Below are 10,926 nucleotides of genomic sequence, written 5' to 3' on the forward strand. Positions count from 1 at the left end.
GCTGATACCGACTCCAAAAATAACAATAATCACGACTAGAGTTAGATTAAATAATTAGATTGTATAAGAATACACAATTATTTTTATACAATTAATTTAAATTCTGACGGACATGCATTAAAATCGCATAAATTGATTACTATAAAAGATCGCCAAGAGAATAAAATCTACGCAAGAAAAGTCACAGGCAAACGAAGGTTGTAAATAAATCTAAGCTCTCCATAGTTACGTAATCCATCAAAAGGGATGTCGACCGCACCCTCAGAATATTGTGAGGTTATTATGGATTATGGAAAATATACCGCAGCCCAGACGGCAACTATGTATTAGAACTTTGATGTGGTAATCCGCTCTATTAAGTAATTTTTAGAGCCTTTTGGCTTACATTGTATTATTTATTTTTTGACAATAAAGGACGAGCTGAGCAGGACGTTCAGCTGATAGTAATTGATATGCCCTGCCTTCAAGATTTTTGAAAACTCAAAAATTCTGAGCGGCACGACAATTGCACTCGTCTCCTTGAGATATCAGATGTTAAGTCCCATTTGCCCAGTAATTTCATTAGCTACTGCACCCTTCAGACCGAAACACAATGATGATTACACATTACTGCTCGGTACTCCGAATAAAATGTTCGAAGAGCGATTCTTCGAAACTGACACAGTAGGTACCTTTCTAGGACTAAAATCTCTTTCAGGACGCTTAAGTTAAGGCAGAAGGAATGGGTATTGGTTCTCAGCTCGAAAATATGTGAAATATAGCAGCATATATAATGACTAGTTGAGTTTAGAGTCTGATTCGTTCGTGCTGTAATTAGAGGAAGCCAACGTGACTCCTCAATATCAACACTCCCTTATTTGCCTATAAAGACACTCAATGACTCGGTTCTTTTGGCGTTGAGATTATAAAAAAACTTCCTTTTGCGGATTTACTTCTACCACAGAGTATTAATGTATATACGGTTACCGTATTCATACAAACTAATTCTATAGATTAAATAATTGAAGGAATCGATACTCTTTCCTCACAATGTCATATATATGGCAGAAGCGCATAGAGTAATGGACTTTTGAATGGCATAGTTATACGCGTACACGGTAAATTGTTTGTTTAATTTGCGCAGTTTTGTCAAGAATTAAATTATTGAAATAATGAGATAAATTGCTTACACTCTTGCAATATCGGAACTCCAATGAAATTTAAACCGAAGGGGCGTCCGATTTTTGCCTGCAAAAAATATTATCCGCAATATTTTAAAAATGTGAAAATAATTGGCTGGTATGTAAGTTTTACCTATTTGAATTTGGATATCTTATCTTTCTTATCTAGTTCGCAGAAACAGGAAAGGTAAGGTACCAGGTAGTAGCCGCAGCAAAAAGAAAAGTAATATTATAGTGTAAATATGATCGTTTTATTTCCACTATTCAATGATATTACAGTATTAAAAGAAATATCATTGCCTCTATCATTTTAAACTGCAACAATCTCAGCTTATTTTTTGTGTTTCTATTTAGACCTTAATTATTTATAAAATTATATTCTAATCTATACTGTATAACATACGTTTGAATGTACAATGTATATAACTCAAATTCTTTTAAGCTTTGTTAAACATTAGAATTTGATAGATTGATATAGGCTGGCATAACTCTAGAATCCATGTATTCCTATAAACTGTTTTCGTATTGGTCGATTTTTTGGCGACCTTTTGGTATAGTATACACTTAGAGAAAGCTTGGCAGTCAGGTACTCTCGAAACTTCCATGATTTTGGCTATCCAAGAGTTTTGTGAGTGGACCACCAGCTTCTTCGCGGGGCGCAAAATACAAGTCGGTGTCGTCAGATGCTGTTCAGACCCTATGGCCGTAAATGCCAGTGTTTCTTAGGATCAGGTGCTACACTATATATATATACTTACATTCTTGCTTCGTGCTACACTATTTCTTTTGCATATCAATAATATGTTGGATAAAAGCATTCGTTCTTATTCAGGTGACAAGACTGTCGATGCCTTATACACCAGAAATGTGAGTCTCTGTCAAGAAACCGTATGAGCTTGTATTTTATGTTGACACTCTTTTGAGAAGGTCACGCTATGGGATAAAATTCAACAATAACCAATAACACATTTCAATTTAACCACAAGAAGACCTCAGTTTGCGAATTGACGAACAAAACCCCCATTTGTCATATCGCCGCTTTTTGACAAGACACATTTATACAAATACAAGGTCTGATAATGATCTAGAAGCTAAAGGAGCTTAAAAGAAACTGGAGAGCATAAATAAAGCAGTAACCCCTATACTCATTTATCCTTACCTTTCATAACATAATAATACCACAAATTTATTAAAATATACCAGCGTAAACAAGGTCTGCGAAGGAGAAGAACATCTCTAACGGAGACACAGCAAGAATAAAAAGGAAAGCGAATCTATTGTTACTGTAACCGATTTGATTGACAATTCGTAAGCAGTCAGCCACGCTTGGCATTAGATCCTTAATATTTTGAAAGTTAAATCACTAACAAACACCTCCTCCTCCTCGCGTCATTTTCCTCATTACTGAGGGTCGTGACTTTCTCGCTGCATCAGTTTCTCCCGTACGATTTCCCTCCATCTGCTGCGATCCTTAGCTTCACGAAGGGCATTGTGGAAGTTGATGTTCAGAGAAGATCGTATTTGGTCCGGCCATCTCGTGGGACTGCGTCCTCTGCGACGTTTGCCATCTATCTTGCCTGTCTCCATCAGCTGTTAAAGATTGTGACCCTTTTTACGAGCAATATGTCCGAAGAACTCCAGCACCCTACGAAGGCATATAGTAGAATGTCTAGTTTTGACATTAAACTCTCTCCGAATAGACACGTTGGTGCGAAAGGCGGTCCATGGAATCTGAGGCATTTTTCTCCATGTCAAAGGCGTCTATTCAGTCACTGTCGGCATTTTTCAGTGTCCACGTCTCCGCACTATAATTGGACATTGAGAAAACTAGCGAAGTCACCAATTTGATTTTAGTTTCACAGGGACATTGCATTTTTGGGCATCACTATACGCCTCCTTATCTCTTTTTCGCATGATCCTGTGTTATTAATGTTAGACCCTAGGTAGACGAAGTCGCTCACGATGTCAAGGTTCAGCGTTCCCGTTAGTTCAAGGCTCTTGGTTCGATCCACTATCATTACTTTGGTTTTACTATGATTGATTTATAGCCCCACCAGCAAATTGATGTTTTCAATCCGGGCCAGGACTACACACACACTGACAAAAAAAATGTCACGCATTATTTGACAATCGAGTAGTCTATACGCAGATATATTTTTTTTTATGAAAATAAGGGACGAGACGAGCAGGACGTTCAGCTGATGGTAATTGATACGGCCTGCCCAATACAACGCAGTGTCGCTCAGGATTCTTGATTCAATATTCATTCAATTCGATACAAAAATTCTGAGCGGCACTACAACTGCGCTCGTCACCTTGAGACATAAGATGTTAAGTCTCATTTGCCCAGTAATTTCACTAGCTACGGCGCCCGTCAGACCGAAACAGTAATGCTTACACATACTGCTTCACGGCATAAATAGGCGCTTTTGTGGTACCCATAATCTAGCCGGCATCCTGTGCAAAGGAGCCTCCCACTGGTAATATTTAAAGTCTATGATTAAAGCCATGCCAAATATTTCAATATCCTAGTTCTTCCATAAATAAACCGGATACGCAGCAAACGGAAATAACAAGACGAAATCAAACTTAAAGTTATAACCTATATTCATTTTCAGGTACATCTACTACACATTCTGATATACTATGTACACATAACACAATATAAAATGTGTTCCAACAGAGTTTTGGATAATATAGAATGTTGTATGGAAGAATTGGCTGATAATTTTGATGGCTTCATCAAAACATCTTTGTTTATTATTACTATAATCCTTGGTATCATAGTGGCCAGCATCCTTTACCTGTTCAAAGAAATATCGACGCGTCCTTTGCCAGGGGCCAGTAATGGTAACTGAAATTGTTTTTGCTCAAGAAATAATTTTTACGTTTTGTCATTTTTAAGTTTTACATTTGGATCGGGGAGTCTACAAGAACTCACACATTAAAAGCATGCTAAAAAAGGAAAACACTTAAAAGAATCATAAAAAGAACAACCAATAGGTACTAGCCTTCAATTTGTAAAAAAAAGTAATAACTCTGCTATTGCTTCATGCTTTTAGACGAAGGAATACATCGCTGTAATGAATCTTGTACCACCGGGTCCCAAATACCAATATTGAGAACAAATACAAGAACTTCGGTTTCAAACGAAATCCTAGAAGGTCAACTTGATCTCAAATGTGAACAGCCATTCAGGGTCCTACAAGAAGATGGCGTTAAACCAAAGCAATCAGTAATTCTTACAAGAAAATCTAGCACTGAACATAGCTCTCAAGTAACCAATCTAAAAAAGAATGATAACACTGAAAAAAGCCCACAACCTGAGCAGCTAATTGATAAGCAAGATAAATTAGTTTCAACGAGTGCTGTCAAACCAGCCCCAGATTCGAGCTTTGATGAAAGAATGCTAAAAGAAATTGGATTCACTGGCTGTGCGAGGGTATGCACTATGCTCATTGTAAAATAATTTAATTAAATAATTTCTAATAATTTCCTAATTTCCCTCAAAGCCCTTACACCCCTTTCGACCTGTAACGACTGTTAATTTTTGTTAGGTGTTTTAATTTTCTGCTAGCGATGCAATGGAAAATATTATCTAATGTGTCCTGTGTACACTGACATAATACAAGATGAACTTATTATTCAATTTATTAGATAGAAGATGAACACTAGATTCTCTATCAGCGTATGTAAATGAGATAGCAATAGCACATGAGTAAAAAGATGGTACAGAGGTTAAGCTTCTTAAGAGCTGGCAAAACTGCTACTCATTTTGGTAGGGTTGTCACAAAAAAATTATAAAAAGAAAGCATTTTTATTATAATCATCTATTAGTATAAATTTACAAATTACTCACCTACTCTTATAATTCTTATAATTTTTTGTAATTTTTGTTTTTTAGTAATTTATTGTTTCTTATAACGGTATATAACGAATATAAAGTTTTTTTAAAGAAATCTAGTGGGAAACACTCGCCTAGTATATCAAAGACGATTTTGTCTTATATACTTTTGAAGAGAAAATCCTAGCTGCTGCGTCAGATTATGTATAATTAACATCCAAAATTATTGCTCAAAATTTTAGCTCAATAAGTTATCGGGATGTCTTATAAACGTGAAACTTGAAATAAATACCTACATAGATACCAACCAACCCACACACAAATGTAAAGTAAAGCCTTGCCATAATAATAAAATAGTGAAATCATACCATGGTGTAATCTCTTCTCATAAACAAAAGGATCATACAAATATCGGTATTATCTAACATTTACTTAAATACATTACAGAAAACATACATATTTTATGAAGCCTACCCTCTGTACAATTTAAATTACTCATGTGGCGATAGTCTGCGACGTGTGTTATACTTTCATGTTTTCGTTCTGGACAAGTTGTACAACGTAATAGACAACAACGTCCCATATTATAATAATATCTGAATTCACCAATTAACACCAAATCACTCAATTGCGTAATAACAATCAGAATTCATTCAATTAAAGCAAGTTATGTGTCTCTGTCTTTTGTTTAAAATTGTTTACCACGTACTAATTTAAAAATATTTATTACTTCCAGCCCTGCTGTAAAAAAAATTTGAAATCTAAAATTTCAAAAAGTGGAAGCAAGAAATCTCTAAGGTACAATAACCTTAATTACCTCTTTACATTACTTTGTATATTCTTCCGCTTAAAACTCAAAACTTTGTTCGCAGGCCTTCAGTGCCAAGTTTGCCAATAAATAAAGCGCCGCAACGTAAGTATACATTAGCGGTTTTATTCTGAATTAAAACTTCATAACAACAAATACACAGAATACATTAAACGCTACACTTTAATTAATTCAAAAAGAACACATTGACACAAATGACGATTAATTAGTCGTTATTCATTATTGTGGTGAACAAGCGGTTGCACGCCTCACAACCCGCGTGCGTGTAGGAGTGCTCCACTCTCGGAATGACGTTAAGTAACGTTTTTGCAATATAAAGCTATCAGTATGCCTCAAGTTACACGTTCCCAATATACTATCTACATATAGAGTTATATTGCTACCTTCTACTGTCAGTAATTAGCTGTTAATAATCTGTAGCTGTCCATAATCTGTAGCTGTCCCAATATACACAATAAGTCATTCTTATCGAGTTATATTGGGACGCGTGAATTGCAATATCCATACAAATTTCTATCGCTGGTAAGCTATACGTCCTCTTAATTGACAAACAGCGTGTACGGATAAGGTGTACGCCGATAAGTTTATTTGGACAGAAAAGTCAACGATAGTTATGATTTGTATCTCCAGTAGGCCACAACCAGAGATAGACTGAATATTGGGAACGGCCGTTAGGGGCTGATTCACAATATCCAAGTAAAGTTAAAAATAGGTAAATTGCTACTTATCTATCGACTAAGCACATAATTTGCGTTTCACAATGTATAGATAGTCTTATCTAGCAGATAAGGGCCATTTAAATTAAAGGATGAATCCAGTAGCATATAACGTAGTTATCTGATGGGTCGCCTGACAGAGTGACAACCATTTGACAAAATAATGTCAATTTATATGATGGTTAGGGAGCCCAAGAGACTAAATAGGGATTTACTCGAGCATCTTGGGCATTTATTCGATTGTGAAGGTTAGATGGAAAAAAGAAAAAAAGTTTATAAGGAGCCCCACGTGTTTCTGATACCGGACTCTGCCGGATTGCTTGGTGGGGGTGGTCATACGATGGGGTAGGAAATAGGGAAAAAAAAATCCTAAATGGCGCGTCATTCAAACGAGATGTTAAGTGAACTCTATTATAGCTGCTATTCAGAGGACTGATGATTTGAATGTGACCGAAAGATACGAATGATTTTTGTAAATGCAAAAAAAATGTGAATGTGAAATACTCAAGCGCATCAGATTATAATACAGATGGTTCATTTTGTCCTCTTCGTTCTGACCCATAATCTTTTTACATTTATGTGGAATTCCCTTAACCTAACCGGTTTGAAATTTTTGTTTTGAATCTTTGTGACTTTCCGATTTCCATTTATGTAACGCTCCAATTTTTAGATTATTAAAATTTTCACTTTATATAAATAATAAATTATCATTTTGCTACTTATAATAAACTTAACTTACCTCAATCTGACGCGAAGAGTTATTCTAACGATCAATTTTTTTACTAATCTGATCGGCTGCTCTAGACGTTGACCATTAAATGTCTCTCAGGCTCAGGTATGCTGGGAGTAATTCACAAGGTGCAAGTTTGTCCTTCTTATGTTATTCTGACGCACTCGAATAAATCTCAAAATCACCGCTTGGGCTCCTTTACTATAATGGTTTGTTTATGTTATGACTTAGGTACAATCATGAAAGGCTCATGACAATTGATTAATTGAAATTCTCAAATTTCATTACACGAAAGCGGAATATAATTATGTAATGATTGATTTTATTGTGAAAATAGTGGTAGAAGTGCTATTTAGAAATATATACGCAGATGTGGTCGCTAACTATGGGCCGTATGAGGAAGCTCATGGTCGCTTAGAGGGCAATGGAATAGGCTATGATCGGAGCATCATAGGAGAACCAAAGTTACCGACATAGCCCAAATGATTACGAATCTGAAGTGGCAGTGGGCAAGGCACATAGTTGGACCACGTTCCGGATAACACAGTGTTGGTAGGCCCCCCACAAGATGGACCGACGATCTGGTCAAGATCGACGGAATACGTTGGATGAGCGCAGCGCAGGACCGATCGTCGTGGAAATCTTTGGGAGCCATTGTCCAGCATTGGACGTCTACCGGCTGATGATGATGATCTTGATGATGTATAAAGCTGTAAAAAGTGATTTAAAAGGGCATATGTTGCCATTTCTTCTTAAAACCTAAACCATTTCCGAAGTGGTAGTACATAAATGGTAAAAGTGAAATAGAAAATAACATTTTAAATTGTTCACTGTTTATTCACGGTGTATCGTGTTGGCTGTGAAACAAACTAAATAACTTTGTGTTCGAGTTACGTGGAATGTTATCGTTTGTTTCATGGATCAGGCAATTGATGAAATTTAACGGTATGAGCTTGCACTCGTAAAATTGTATGCTAAAATTGAATATATACGTTTTTATGTTCCAATCAACTTGATACACAACGGCAACCTTATTAAAATTTTGTTGTTCGTCTTTTTTATGCAAGAGGAAGACAAAGGAACATTCGGGTCCACTGATAATAATAATAATTATGACACACTTTTTACACAAATTATCTTGCCCTAAGTTAAGCATACGTGTAAGCCTGTGTTATGGGTTACAAGACAATGATATATTTAATACAATATACTTACTTAAACATATATAAATTCATATAAACATACATAAATACATTTAAAGATCCATGACTCGGAAACAAATATCCAATTTCACCATATAAATGCTTGCACCTACCGGGATTCGAACCCGGGACCTCTAGCTTAGAAGGTAGGATCGCTAACCACTCGGCTATACAGGTCGTCTGATGGTATGTGAACACCGCAGTCCATACTATCTTGAAAGACCAGAGGAATTACAAAAGCGTAGTTGAACTTATAAAGCGTCGATTAACAAAAAGTGATATAAAGTTCCAACTTCGCACGACAATCCACAAATGACGATACCATCCCCACCATATAGATGTGTGGCGTTCCTCCACGGTGCGGTTTTCATAGAACTTTCTTTCACGTACAACAAAACTATGGATTTTACTTGTGCGGTGTTTCTGGCATAATACGACATGGGCACCATCAAAAAAAGCGCGTGCGCCTTCTTTAAAGGCCGACAACGCTTCTGTTTTGTATGTTATATAACAACGTTTCTTGTAAAAAAAACGCATGTATGTGGTTTTATGAAAACACAATGCAAGTGAAAATTTTTCCACTGATTATTTCCATTGATTAATTCCAGCATAATAATCGAAAGAAAATGAACAAAATTTGTATGTATTATGCTTTAGTTATTCTCAAAATAATAATATAATGTTAAGTCTTTAGATTAAGGATTGGTTACCGCTGCACTTCAACTAAAACCGCACTACCTAAGTACAATAGCTTTTTTATTACGGCAACTTTTAAATGCTTGTGTGCGTGACATCTTGTTACTCAATGGCATCTTTCAAATTTTAACACACGCTTCGTGTTATTTTACATTGAAATTAACAATTTACAAAATACTTCCGGATGATAATATGTGATCCAAGTGTCTTTTTTATTTCTTGTAGTATTATTTTTACTAAGTTTTATTATGCAACCCGGCATTTTAGTTTCAATTATTAGCAAAGTTTAACAGAACATGTGGCACGTAAATGTCACACATTGTTCGAGTACGGCCACTTGGGCGTAGTTTTTAGTTGCCGCGCTTTGCGACTACGCCTGCGGTGTCTAGTTGGAGCGCAGCGGAGACCAATCCTTAATCTAAGGTAGAATCATAGGAAAGTATCCATAATTACTTTTTTTATATTTCAGGTAATGTCACTCCAGAAGACATACCTACGAAAATTGACAAATTAAAATCATGTTGTTCTCTGTGCTGTGATAAGGGAAAATAAACTCTAGTCATTATTTGTTTAAAATATTGATTAGAAAAGTAAATTATCAATGATTATCGATGTTAACTTTACACTTTCAAACTTAACAATACAATTAATGAAATGGATCTAAGTTTTTATTTGAATAGATTTTGTGGTACAGTCCTTATTCCTTGGTGATCTGATTGGTGGGGTCTGGGGAATGGAGGCTTCGTTCTCTCACCTCATCAGAGGCCTCACTAGTGATGTGCCGCTATGTTGCGGCACATCAGTAGTGCCCACTCCAATGCCCGATAAGAAAGGGGCGGAAAGGTGTCAAGAATATAAAAGATATATAAATACTGAAATGCATAAGCACCGTTTATTTATTTCAGTATTTATGACAATATAAATCTCTTATATCTCCTGCCCGTGTATGCATGTCAGGTTAAGCATATTATGCAATGTAGTTAAAACTGAATAGCTTTTGATCCTAGAACCTCAACTATTTTAAGCTTTTCTCATCTAAACCTTTCGAAAGATATATTATGTACTTATTGTAGTTGCTGAAAAATAAAATTATTAACACCGTTTTTATGCTTTTAATATAATTGTATCACAAAGCACATAAAGACTGTTTTCCAATTGCAGCACTAGAGCGCATTATGCGGCATAATGTTCAACGTTGAGTGTTCCAACTACAGCAACGCTTTGCACAATCGAGCACTCTCAAAAGTACTGCTTTCGCGTGATGCGTAGAACTCAGTGGCAGAAAATTAACATGTGTTTTTTTCTATGAGTGGGCATTGGTCCAAATTTTATTTACTATCGGTAGTAATATTGTTTATTGTTGAAAAAATTTTGAAAGATTTCGTTTTGTCGTAGTTTTTTAGAAATAATGAAACTTAATTCAGACTGTGTTAAAAAGTATGGATAAAGATACAAATTTACTGAAAAATGATTTAAATATTCGTGTTTTATTGAGTTACCAATGCTCTAAATAAATAAAACTAAAACTAATGAAAGTACAAACATTGACTATTTAATTTCATATACCACATATAAAATGTGAATTCAATTTCATTTTAGAATTCTAAAGTATACACAAATTTATTTATTAAACAGAAATATACTTTTGTCAACATTGCAATGGCTTAATCGAATCATTTAATGAAGCAGACATCATAAATGTTTTCGTGGAAATGAACATATTTTTCAATATGAAGAAGACAACATCTT

At 35.4% G+C, this 10,926-nt stretch overlaps 1 long non-coding RNA gene across 1 annotated transcript; it reads left to right on the forward strand.

The window, feature by feature from the left end:
- The first annotated feature begins 1,069 nt into the window (after window positions 1-1,069).
- LOC126978648 (uncharacterized) lies at window positions 1,070-10,566 on the forward strand. The gene is made up of 6 exons (XR_007732655.1): window positions 1,070-1,278; window positions 3,779-4,010; window positions 4,223-4,602; window positions 5,741-5,802; window positions 5,877-5,917; window positions 9,647-10,566. It is a non-coding gene; the product is annotated as an uncharacterized LOC126978648 (long non-coding RNA).
- Window positions 10,567-10,926: the final 360 nt, after the last annotated feature.

Source organism: Leptidea sinapis, chromosome Z (genome assembly GCF_905404315.1).
Source record: "Leptidea sinapis chromosome Z, ilLepSina1.1, whole genome shotgun sequence".
Taxonomy (NCBI): domain Eukaryota; kingdom Metazoa; phylum Arthropoda; class Insecta; order Lepidoptera; family Pieridae; genus Leptidea; species Leptidea sinapis.